The sequence below is a fragment of the Chiloscyllium plagiosum genome, chromosome 39 (assembly GCF_004010195.1).
Source record: "Chiloscyllium plagiosum isolate BGI_BamShark_2017 chromosome 39, ASM401019v2, whole genome shotgun sequence".
In the NCBI taxonomy this organism is placed as follows: domain Eukaryota; kingdom Metazoa; phylum Chordata; class Chondrichthyes; order Orectolobiformes; family Hemiscylliidae; genus Chiloscyllium; species Chiloscyllium plagiosum.
Window position 1 is genome coordinate 5842238 of NC_057748.1, and position 12642 is coordinate 5854879.

Genomic DNA, 12642 nt, shown 5'->3' on the forward strand with positions numbered 1-12642 from the left:
TAACTTTGCTATGGCATTTCAAGTGGTCATCTAAATACTTCTTAAAGGTCTTGAGGATTGCTGCCTTCCAGGGTTTCACCTTTTGGGTTCCCTACACCCACCACCCTCCGGGTGAAATATACTTGCCTTAAATCCCTTCTAAACCTCCTGCTTATTGCCTCAAACTGTGTAGGATAGGATTTGAGACCCCAGTTGTTAAGGAGCAAAGGCATTGCCTCAATGAAAGAAACCATAGATAAACAAATGGGAATTGTAATTTATACTGAAATGTGTGTTAATAAGGCTGTTATAAGGTTTTCTCATTGACAATTCCTCTCTTGGGCTCCTCTGCACTGTTTAACATGTTCTATTCTCTCTCCCTTTCAGGATCTCCCAGGATTATGTGGCCCTATCCGAGTGAGATGTGACAATCCAAACCTGCCTCCTTCTCCATTCCTGCTGGTGTTTAGCTGAGCTTCAGACACACCAGTGGGGCATGCCCTTCCTACCGTTAACTATTACATTGCTGATATTGGTGGTCTGAGGAATAAACTGGGAGGAACTTGAAAAATGCTGTCGATCAAAAGTAAGACATTTGAAAGTTTAAGTGAGAGGCTATAGTACAGGCTTAACTGACCATTGTGAAAGGATTCAGTCAAGTTCAAAAAAACCATTCTTAACTCTCCCTTAAAGAACCAGTTCAGAGATATTATCACACACCTTTGGAGCAAGAGGGATTTGCACCCAGCTCTCTTGACCCAGAGGTAGGGACTCTACCACTGCACCACAAGTGGCCCAACTCATCCCTACTATACTTGCTAAAGTAATCCTCAATCATTTCATATTGTCAACAGTCACACACCAGGTTATAGTTCAATAGGTTTATTTGAAATCACAAGCTTTAAAAGCGCTGCTCTTTCATCAAGTGATGAAGGAGCATTACTTTAAATGTTTGTGAATTCATATAACCTGTTGGACAATAACCTGGTGACATGTGACTTCTGACTTTGTCCCACCCCCAGTCCAACACCAGCACTTCCACATCTCATTTGTAACAGCCTCTTCCTCTGCTGTGCTGTGCCTCAGAAAAACCTGGCTAATATTTGCTTCTCTCCCCAGCTGCCATCTCCCTGCCCCCATTCTACTTTCTCTCTATTTCTGCTTTGGGTTCACTCCCAATCTCAGATTTCTTTGCTTTCCAAGTGCTACATGGCTGTGTGTTGTTTAACTGTGTGTTTATAACTAGACCTGACTGTCCAGTACTGACTGGATCTATAACGGTCACAGCTATAAGTTGTGTAACTTTCTAACAATTTCCTGAATCTCAAATTTACATCTCCGGTCTTAAAGTCCATTTTTAGTGTTACTCCAATCAACACTTCCTTATTTATCTTGTCTCCCCTTTCAAATAGTTGAGCCCTGGTGACATATTACACTGAGATGGGCCTTAAAGGCTCTTTCTTAAATGACAAAACCCACTTTCCACAAGTGGCAAATCCCCTCAGACTCCTGCACAACGCTGCAGTCCAGAAGCCATTGATTAATGGACAAATAATTGAAATTCTCTTCATTCATCCACAGTTTGGTAAGAAGTGTGCAGCCTTGACCAGAAGATGGCACTGGGCTGCAACTTTCTGATCAGTAATGACTTAACAGTAGTTTTATTTAGATTAAATTCCCTACAGTGTGGAAACAGGATCTTCAGCCCAACCAGTCCACACTGACCCTCTGAAAAGTAACCCACCCAGACCCATTTCTGTCTGGCTAATGCACCTAACGCTTTGAGCAATTTAGCATGGCCAATTCACCTGGCCTGCGGGAGGAAGCCAGAGCACCCGCAGGAAACCGACACAGACACGGGGAGAATATGCAAACTCCACACAGACAGTCGCCCAAGGCTGGAATCGAACCTGGGACCCTGGTGCTGTGAGGCAGCAGTGCTAACCATTGAGCCACTGTGCCACTCCATTCTGTTAAAGACTCATAGAGTCATACAGCATCCAACCAGTCCATGCCGACCAGAATTCCAAATGAAACTAGTCCCACCTGCCTGCTCCTGGCCCAAGTCCCTCCAAACTTTTCCTATTCATGTACTTATCCAAATGTCTCTTAAATGTTGTAACTGTACCGGCATCCACCACTTCCTCAGGAAGTGCATTCCACATCCCACCCTCAGTGTAAAAAATTTATCCCTCATGTCTTTTTTAAATCTCTCTTTCCTTTTACCTTAAAAATATGCCCTAGTCTTGAAATCCCCCATTCTAGAGGAAAGACAACTACCATTAACTCTACCTATACCCGTCATGATTTTATAAACTTCTACAAGGTCACCTCTAAACCACCTACGCTCCAGTGCAAAAAAAATGTCCCAGTCGATCCAACCTTTCTTTATAACTCAAACCTTCTATACCCAGCAATATCCTGGTAAATCTCTTCTGAACCCTCTCCAGCTTAATAATATCTTTCCTATAACTGGGTGACCCAAAACTGTACACTGTTTTCCAAATGAGGCCTCACCAATGTCCCGTACAACTTCAACACGCCTTCCCAACTCCTATACTCAAAGGACTGAACAATGAAGGCAAGTGTGCCAAACACTTTTTAACCACCCCATCTACGTGTGACACAAACTTCGAAGAATTATGTACCTGAATCCCTAGGTCTCCCTGTCCTACGACACCACCCAAAGCCCTTGTTGTGTAAGTTGTGAAGGTTTCTTTTTATTTCGGCTCACTGAATACGAATTGTTGGGGTTAAAAGGCATCTAATGGCCTGACTTGTATATGTCAGCACTACAGGAGCCAATGGGTAAGGTCTACTTCTTCGAAACTTCACTCATGGTAAATCCCCGTCTCCCTCCTGCTCCTCAGATGCTGCCTGACCGGCTGTGCTTTTCCAGCACCACACTCTTGGCTCTGTACTCTGCAATCACTAGGAAGGCAAAGGAAACACTACAAGGACATCCCTGAACATCTCAGTGGAAGGAGTGCACAGAAACCAGAGAGTCCCATCCACACACCTCCTCAAGCACCACCTGCCCACCCTTGGGGCAAAGTCTGCACCTCCAGGATTGGACCATTCAACCATCGAACCCAAACTCCCCAACCAGAGTTGAAGCAAGTTATCCTGGAGCCTTGAGGGACTGCCATCGAAGAAGGTAAATGCCATGCCCATACTGCCTCTTGGTCATCTATCTGAATGATGCTGACTGAGGGACACAAGATAAATATTGGCCTGGACACCAGGGCAAAAAGATACACCCTGTGCTCTCCCTCAAAACAGCCTTTCTCTTTGCACCTGGGAATGAAAACAGGACCCTCTGTTTAATATCTCAACAAATAGATATGTACTTACTGAGGTTATTGGGGATTCAGTAAGGTTTGTCGCTTTGTGACTTCTGATTTTCACACCAGCCACAAAAAATGACAAATTTCTGACCCCAGTCAGCACATGTAACTTCAGTAAATTAAGTGGCCTGACCAGGCTGTATCAGAACTGGTGTTGGTTTGACCTGATTTGATGTGCATCCTCCTGCCCTTCACTTAGCCACCATACAATGGATTGAGTTGACCCTTTGCAGAACATCTAGGGACCTTGGGAGGAGAACTGGGCCAGAATCAGTGAAAATATTAATACTTATGAAGTCAACTCATAGCACAGCAAACTGCAGACATTGTACTTCAGAATAACCAGTTTACCTGCGGTTTTTAGATTTATTTCAATTTTGTGCGAATGAAAGATGTCAATGATGGGGAGTGCTCTGCTCCTTAAAAGGTCAGAATCCTAGAATTAGACATGTATAGCACCGGATGAGGCCATTCAGCCCACCTTGTCCTTGCTAGCTGACAAGTAGCCATCTGGCCTAATCCCATTTGGTCTGAAGCCTTTTAGTTTTTTTTAAAATTCATTCATTGGGTGAGGGTGTTGCTGGTTAGGCCGGCACTTATTGCCCATTCGAAATGTGCCCCTGATATGAGGGTCATCCCAGAGGGCAGTTAAGAGTCACATTGCTGTAGGTCTGAATTCACACTTAGATCAGAGAAAGTAAATACAGCAGATTTCCTTCCTGGTGGACACTGGTGAAGCAGATGGGTTTTTTTTAATCATTCACAGGGTGAGGGTGTCTCTGGTTAGGCCAGCAAGTATTGACCGTCTCTAATTTCCCAAAGTTGAGAGTCAACCACATTGCTTTGGGTCTGGAGTCACATGTAGGCCAGCAGTTTCCTTCTCTAAAGGGCAGTAGTGAACCAGTTGGGTTTTTCCAACAATGGATTCATGGTCATCATTAGACTCTTAATTCCAGACTTTTGTTGGATTCAAATTCCATCATTTGCTGTAGCGGGATTTGAACCAGGGTCGCCAGAATATTACCTGGGTCTCTAGATTAACACACCAGCAATAATGCCACAAGGCCATTAGCTCTCCACTGGCTCCCAGTTGCTTGACTCCAATTGCTTCTTCATTGTTGTGAGGGTCTAAACCTCTACTTTTGGGAAGTGAGTTCCAGATCCCACCACTCTCTGAGTGACAGGATTCCCACTCGAACCTTCTAGGTCAAAATCAAAATCCATATCACTTGGTTACAGAGTCTTCAAACAATCAGGATAGAGTTTTTAAATTCATTCTTTAGATGAGGGCGTTGCTGGTTAGGCCAGCACTTATTTCCCATCCCTAATGTGCCCCTGACATGAGGGTCATCCCAGAGGGCAGTGAAGAGTCACATTAAACACTCTAACTAGACCCTTTTCAATTCTATGCACTTTAATGAAGTCTCACCTCAGCCTTTGCTGATCCAACTTTCAACCTTTCCATTTAAAAGGCATCTGGATGAGTATATGAATAGGAAGGATTTGAGGGGATATGGGTCAAATGCTGGCAAGTGGGACTAGGTTAGGTTGGGATATCTGGTTGGCATGGGCGAGTTAGGCCTAAGGGTCTATTTCCGTGCTGTACATCTCTATGACTCTATGACTCATTATAACAATGCACTGGCCCACAGAAAATCATTGCATAAACCTCCTCTAGCCTGTCTCATGCAATCACATCTTTCCAATAGCACAGCGACCAGAACTGCACACAGTACTCCTGCTGCGGCCTAATTCATATCATGGATTCCTCCAGCTCTTATATTCTTTGCAAAAGTGATGTCCTACAGATGCTACAAATCTGAAATAAAAACAGGAAGTTTTGGAAATACTCAACAGGTCAGAAAGTATCTAGAGGGCTGAATCTCATTTTCTTTTAGGCTAAGTCTGAGTTGCTTTGAGTTTTTTAGAGGGATTTCTGCCTCGAGTCCTAGTGAGTTTTCTCACTGTATCTCATTCAAACTCACCTCATTAACAAAGGGTGAGAATAGCAGTGGATGCTGGATCAAATGTCAATTTTAAACCTGAGATAGATAAATGTTTGTTAACCAAAGGTTTAAAGGGAAATAGACCAAAGGCAGGCAGAAGACAGAGATGATGTAGAGGCGCTGGTGTGGAATGGGGTGGACAAGGTCAGAAGTCACATGACACCAGGTTATAATCCAATAGGTTTGTTTGAAGTCACAAGCTTTCAGAGCACTGCTCCTTCATCTCTTCACCTGACCAAGGAGCAGTGCTCCAAAAGGTGTCATGTGACTTCTGACCAGGAGACAGAGAGGGAGAGAGAGAGAGAGAGACAGAAAGGGAGAGACAGATGGAGAGAGACAATAAGACAGAAGGTGAGACACAGAGGGAGAGAGAGAGAGACAGAGAAAGCGAAGGAAAGGAAAGAAAGGCAGATGGAGAGAGAGACAGAGACAAACAGATAGAGAAAGAGACAGGTGGAGAGAAAGAGACCGAGGGACCAACAGAGAGAGAGAGAAAGAGAGAGACGGGTGCAAGAGAGAGGTAGAGCGAGAGTGAGAGACATGGAGTTAGGCCATAGATGAGTGATAATTCCATTGAATGCTGGAATAGACTCGAGGGGCTGAAAAGCTGACTCCTTCTCCTAAATGTTTGCAATCCAACATTCCCAACACCTTTCCGGGGCCTTGAGACCTTGGAGTGCAGGTTCAGAGTTCCTTGAAAGTGGAGTCGCAGGTAGATAGGATAGTGAAGAAGGTGTTTGGTATGCTTTCCTTTATTGGTCAGAGTATTGAGTACAGGAGTTGGGAGGTCATGTTGTGGCTGTACAGGACATTGGTTAGGCCACTGTTGGAATATTGCGTGCAATTCTGGTCTCCTTCCTATCGGAAAGATGTTGTGAAACTTGGAAGGGTTCAGAAAAGATTTACAAGGATGTTGTCAGGGTTGGAGGATTTGAGCTACAGGGAGAGGCTGAACAGGCTGGGGCTGTTTTCCCTGGACCATTTGGGCTGAGGGGTGACCTTATAGAGGTTTACAAAATTATGAGGGGCATGGATAGGGTAAATAGGCAAAGTCTTTTCCCTGGGGTCGGGGAGTCCAGAGCTAGCGGGCATAGGTTTAGGGTGAGAGGGAAAAGATATAAAAGAGATGTAAGGGGCAACTTTTTTACACAGAGGGTAGTACGTGTATGGAATGAGCTGCCAGAGGAAGTGGTGGAGGCTGGTACAGTTGCAACATTTAAAAGGCATTTGGATGGGTATATGAATAGGAAGGGTTTGGAGGGAAATGGGCCGGGTGCTGGCAGGTGGGACAAGATTGGGTTGGGATATCTGATCGGCATGGACGGGTTGGACCGAAGAGTCTATTTCCATGCTGTACATCTCTATGACTCTATGACTCTAAAATAACCATTGCGAACACAGAGGTTGCTGTTATTGTTTCCAGTGATCACATTGGAGACAATGTAATCACAGTGGACCATCTCGCCAGCAAATCAGCACAGGCCTCCCTTCAATCTTTAACAGCCATGTCACCCAGACCTCTTGTTATGTAGATTTCTGAACACGTTCCCCCTTCACTTGTATCCCAAAGTGAAGATGCAGTCCCAAACATCATAATCTTATAAATCTCAAATTGTTACATGTTTTACAATTCAATTTGCTGAAATTACAAGGACTTGAATCCTTGCCTGAAGGAGCAATTGCCATTGGCATTGATTCTTAAACAATTCAGATCAGGGTCTTTGAGACAACGTTGGTTTGTGTGGGTTTTCAACATCATTTTTCAGTGAATAATGAGACTTGGAATCAGAGAACTCCATTAAGCCGAAAGCTCCAATTAATGTCATGGCATCAGAGAGATCAAAGCAATTTTCTGACTTGTCAATTCTTTTTCCAGCTCTGTAATAAGCCATGAAGACTAATTATGCTGTCAATGTTCTCACCTTTCGGCAACACTTCAATTAGTGTGTGGGGAGCATGTCTTTCTTACTGTGAAATTTGTTTGTGCAGGGAAAAGATGAAAAAGAAACAAATGCCATCCTCAACCCCAGGCAGGAATATTGCCCTTTCTGTGCCCATGCCATCTGTAGGTGGAGGGGGCGTTTTGTGTGAATGGTAGAAAGAAAAATCTGTGCATCTTTTAAATTGTCATTTTAACAACGCAAGTAGAAATGGCAGAGCCTGCATTCCTACCCTGACAGTAGAAGATGTGATTTTAATCTCTGGTGTATAAGTAGTCTTGCATTTGAGTTTTTCACATCAATTGCAGGCTGGGAGAAGGCCTTGGAGTGGGAAAGGGAAACAGTTTCTCAGCTTTGGGAATTGAATCAACGAAACAGGAAATGGGAATGGCCAAAGAGCCACAGGCAGAAATGATGAAGGAAAGCCAAGTCACGGGGTCCCAAAAGGGTGGGGTAAACTGACAGAGAAACCTTATGAAGACAGTTCGTCAGACTGACAGTGAGAATAAATTGGTGTACGCAGCCTCTTGTGGGGGGTGGGGGTGGTGGGAGAAACATTTGAATTTGTGAGCCCAATGTTGGAAAAAGGCTGATGCTGACCCTCACAAAAGTTTTTTTGTGATTCATTCGTTGGATGCAATTGCCACTGACTCGCCCCCCCCCCCATTTGTTGCCCACCACTAATTGCCCTTTTGAGAAGGAGGTGATAAACTGCTGAGCTCCAGGGGTGTAGATAGCCTCACGTTATTGTTAGGGAGGGATTTTAACCCAGTGACAATGAAGGAATGGTGATATATTTCCAAATCAGTTTGTTGTGTGACTTGTGGGTGACGTTGTCTTAATCAAAGTTCCAAGATTTGCAGACTGTGACATTGTTAGAAAGCTAAATAAGTGAGATTTAATGCGAGAGAGGAGCTTAGTGAGTCCATATCTAACAAATCTGTAAGTGAGTCTGGCACTGCTGTTAGGCTGACGTGAATCTGAACTGTGAGAAAGCTGTGTCAATGAGTGTAAGAAAGTTGTGTAAGTAAATGTGAGAAAGCTGTGTTAGTGAGTGTGAGAGAAAGCTGTGTCAGTGAGTGTAAGAATGCAAGAGAAAGCTGTGTCAGTGAGTATGAGACTGCAAGAGAAAGTTGTGTCAGTGAGTGTGAGAGTATGAGAGAAAGCTGTATTAGTTAGCGTTTGTGTGTGAGAAAGTTGTGTTAGTGAGTGTGAGAAAGCTGTGTTAGTGATTGTGAGAAAGTTATGTTAGTGAGTGTGAGAAAGCTGTGTTAATGTATGTGAGAGTGTGTGAGAAAGCTGTGTTGGTGACTGTGAGAAAGCTGTGTTAGTGAGTGTGAGAGCATGTGATAAAGCTGTGTTTATGAGATTTCGAGCTGAATTCCTGAGCCCCAAAACCATACCACTGGCACAGATGCAGCTCATCCTCAGTGCTGGGATTTTCCCACAGACCGTAGCAACTATTCAAGGCAGTGTCGTGTCTTTCCTTCTGTTTATTTCTCACTCAGTGGTGGTCACAATGTACAGATTACATGTGGATATTATACTGGGAGGCCCTGACTAACATGGGACAGTGGGAACTCAGAGTAATTTTGTTTCCTGTACAAAGGTGCAGGAAACACAGCTGCTTGCCATGTGGGACTGTCTTGCACAGTACAGACTAGATAAGAATATAATCTTCCAAGTTCTGGTGCTCAGTTTGTAAGCAGCAGCTAAAGTCAGGCAGCACATTTGTTTCACCGCAGTGGAAAGCTGTGCATTTTAACAATACTTTCTCCCCTTCTCAGTAACGTCATAAGGCGAATTATTCTCCCAACGACAATGATGAGGAAATATTTTATTTTCCCAGAGGTTTGAGACTCTTTGGAACTGCGATCCATAAAAGATGGCAGCAATAAAGTCTTTGAGTATTGTCAAGGCAGATGTAAGTGGTCTTACGAAACAAGGAAACCAGGGTAAATGGGAAGGTGGACTAATCAAATCAGCCATGATCTTATTGAATGGCAGAGCAAGCTTGAGGGGCTGAATGGCCTACATCTGCTCTGAACTAGCCTGATTCCAAGTTTCGGCCACTTTTATGCTTGCAGCGACTTAGAGTCATTGAATCGTTTAGCATGGGAACAGACCCTTCGGTCCAACCAGTCCATGCTGAAAATAATCCCAAGCTAAACTAGTCCCACCTGCATGCTCCTAGCCCATATCCCTTCAAAATTTTGCTATTTTGAACTTATCCAAATGTCTTTTAAGTTGTAACTTGACTGCATCCACCTTTTCCTCTGGAAGTTAATTCCAAACACAAACCACTCTCTGTGCAAAAAGGTTGCCCTGCATGTCATTTTTAAATCTTGCGCCTCTCAGCTTAAAAATATGCCCCCTAGTTTTGAACTCCCCCATCCTAGGGAAAAGACCCTTGTCATTCACTTTATCTACACCTGTTATGATTTTATAAACCTAAATAAGGTCACCCCTCAACCTCCTAGTGAAGAAAGGCCCAATATTTCCAGTATATTTTTATATCTCAAACCCTCCATTCCTGACAACATCCTGATAAATTCTTTCCTTCCTATTCCAGGGCGACCAGAACAGTACATAGTACTCCAGAAGATGCTCACCAATGTCCTGTATGACATCAACATGATATCCCAACTGCTATACTCAAAGGTATAGGACTTACACAAAAAGGTCTTGAACGAAACAAAGATATAAATTGAGAATAAAAAGTCTTATTTGAAGTTTTTACTTTTAACAAAATCAGGCTGTCTTGAAGCACCTTCCAACCAATGGATTACATTTGAAGTGCAGTTCTGTGACAATTTAGGAAAGCCAGCTGCCACAGGCAACAATGAGAAAATGACAGATATTCTGGCTTATTGATGTTGTCTGAGGGTTAATTATCAGCCAGGCCACCAGCAAGAACTCTTTTACCCTTCTGGGGGCTCTGTAACTCCCAGTGGAGAGGGCAGAGAGTGTCTTATTCTATTCTTTCATTCGAAAAATGGCATTTCTGACATGGCAGCACTGACTGTCAGACCTAAATTTAGTGTTTGAGTCTGTAGAAAGTGAAACATTCTGACTGTGTGAGAATACTACCTGCTGATCGTGAGCAAACACTGGTGACCAATTAACCTGCATTGTAATATTGGTCAAATAATTAATGTTGGCAAGGTTGTAAAGAGAAATGTCTGAGTTTTCAAATAATGGCATTAATAGTTAAAATCCACCCAAGTCATCTGTCAGTTCTTCAGTTTAACAGCTCACTCCAGGATAACACTAATGAGAAAACAGCACTGCATGAAGGTCACATTCAACTTGCTTTTTACCTTTATTCATTCAAGAGATGAGGGCATCACTGGCTAGGCAGCATTTATTGCCTATTCCTAATTGCCCAGAGGGCAATTAAGAGTCAACCATATTGCTGTGGGTCTGGAGTCACATGTAAGCCAGAGCACATTTCCTTCCCTAGAGGACATTAGTGAACCAGATGCATTTATCCTGACAATTGACAATGGATCACAGTCATCATTAGACCCTTAATTCCAGATTTTGTTTTGTAAAGTTGAACTCAAATTCTGCTGTGACAGGATTCAAGCCCTGGGTCCCCAGAAAATTACCTGGTTCCTGGATTAACAGTCCAGCGATAAAACCACTAGGCCATTGCCGCCCCCCCCCCAACCCTCTGATGTGCGATTTAAATCCATGCATTCTGACTTAAAAGTGAGTTCGCAATCATTGAGCAAAGTTGTCACCAGTTGGTGTCATCTATGTGCAATGATTTTTGCAACCTGGGGAAACCACAGCAGAATTCGCCATAATAACCAGAGGATTATTTTGTACTAATGTTCTAATCACGATCTTATTATTTGAGGAGTTGATTCTGGTTCAGAGCACTTAAATGTTATCGTTTTCAGTAAATATTTAGATTTGTAGGTTCAGCAGGTTGCTATTCTGGGTGAGTTAAAGCTTGCTCTGCCTTGTACATCCAAAAATTCCAAATTTTAAAAGGAATAACAATTTTTGCTGCTTGACAATCAGGGTGCTGACTGGTTAGCATGTGAACTTTGATTGGTCAAAGTGCAGAATAGAGAACACATCAGGGCCCCGTGTAAGAATGTATATCATTCATTTTCAACTATACACTGTAGTTCTGTAATATTGAGTCACTATAGCTGTGCTCAATATTGGCAAATTATTTTGATTGGAGGTATGTTTTGTTGGTTCAGCTGCTAGTATTCGTAATACGTTTCTCTAAGTAAGGAGATACAGTGGTAGTGTCCCTACCTCTGAGCCAGGAGATCTGGGTTTAGCGCCCATCTGCTCCAGAGATGCATAAGAACATCCCTTTGAACAAGTTGATTAGAAAGTAGGTCTGTCTTTCTGAGTCTAGACAAGTGTTAGCCTAAATAACATTATCTAAATGTTTAACATCTGCATTTGAATTTCATACATCAGGAAAATGTAACTCTAAATGTTTCAGGGAACTTTTGCACTTGCTGTTTTTCCCCCAGTGTTGGTGTTTCCCATTCAGGCAAAATTGTGGTAATGTACATTGCCAACAGTACTCCATGGATGCATGTGAATTTCAATGCAGCAAGTGTCAGTTTCAAAGGGACAAGTGTGAGTCTCAAAAGAGGAAGTGTGAGGTTCAAAGGGGCAAGTGTGAGCTTCCAAGAAGCATGTGTGAATTTCAGAAGAGCAAGTGTGAGTTTCAAAGAAGAAAACAAGCATTTCAGAGGAAGAAATTGTGAGCTGAAGACATGTGTGTGAATTCCAGAGTAGCCTGTGATGCATTTGCAAAGGAGTGTGTGCTCCAGGAGGGTTCACACTGCTCCTGTTTTACTGGTTATAAAGCAACATTGGAGAAGGTCTGGAATGTGTAGCTTACCTATTCCCTTAACCAGGAGCTGGTGTAAAGTAAGTGAAGGGAGGAAACAGCGATCATGGCTAATTCAGCTGCATCCCTGCTCTCTGGAGCTTTATCTGGATTTTTAGAAGAGGAACATCCACTGGGAAAACAGTTCTAACCCATTCGGAAAAAAGAAATCTGAGGGGTGACCTGATAGCGATCTTTAGGTTTATGAAAGGTTTTGCTCAGGTAAATGAAGAGATATTTTCACTTGTGGCCTAGAACTAGGGACCACACATGTAAGGCAATGAACTTAGTAAAAAATTCAGAAGAAACTACTTTGCTTCAAGAGCAGTGATGGATTTGCTACATTTGGGGCAAATAGCATGGATTCAATGGGATGATAGATAAATAAATGCTGGAGAAGGTTGAGGAAAGATACATTGACAGGCTTACATTGAGCATAAAGATAATCAGAGGGTTAGATAGGGTGGACAGGGAGAGCCTTTTTCTAAGTATGGGGACGG

The 12642-nt window shown here is 43.1% G+C and overlaps 1 long non-coding RNA gene across 1 annotated transcript; it reads left to right on the forward strand.

Moving 5' to 3' along the window:
* The first annotated feature begins 385 nt into the window (after positions 1–385).
* Positions 386–9962, forward strand: LOC122542175. The gene is made up of 3 exons (XR_006309752.1): positions 386–565; positions 2850–3136; positions 9845–9962. It is a non-coding gene; the product is annotated as an uncharacterized LOC122542175 (long non-coding RNA).
* Positions 9963–12642: the final 2680 nt, after the last annotated feature.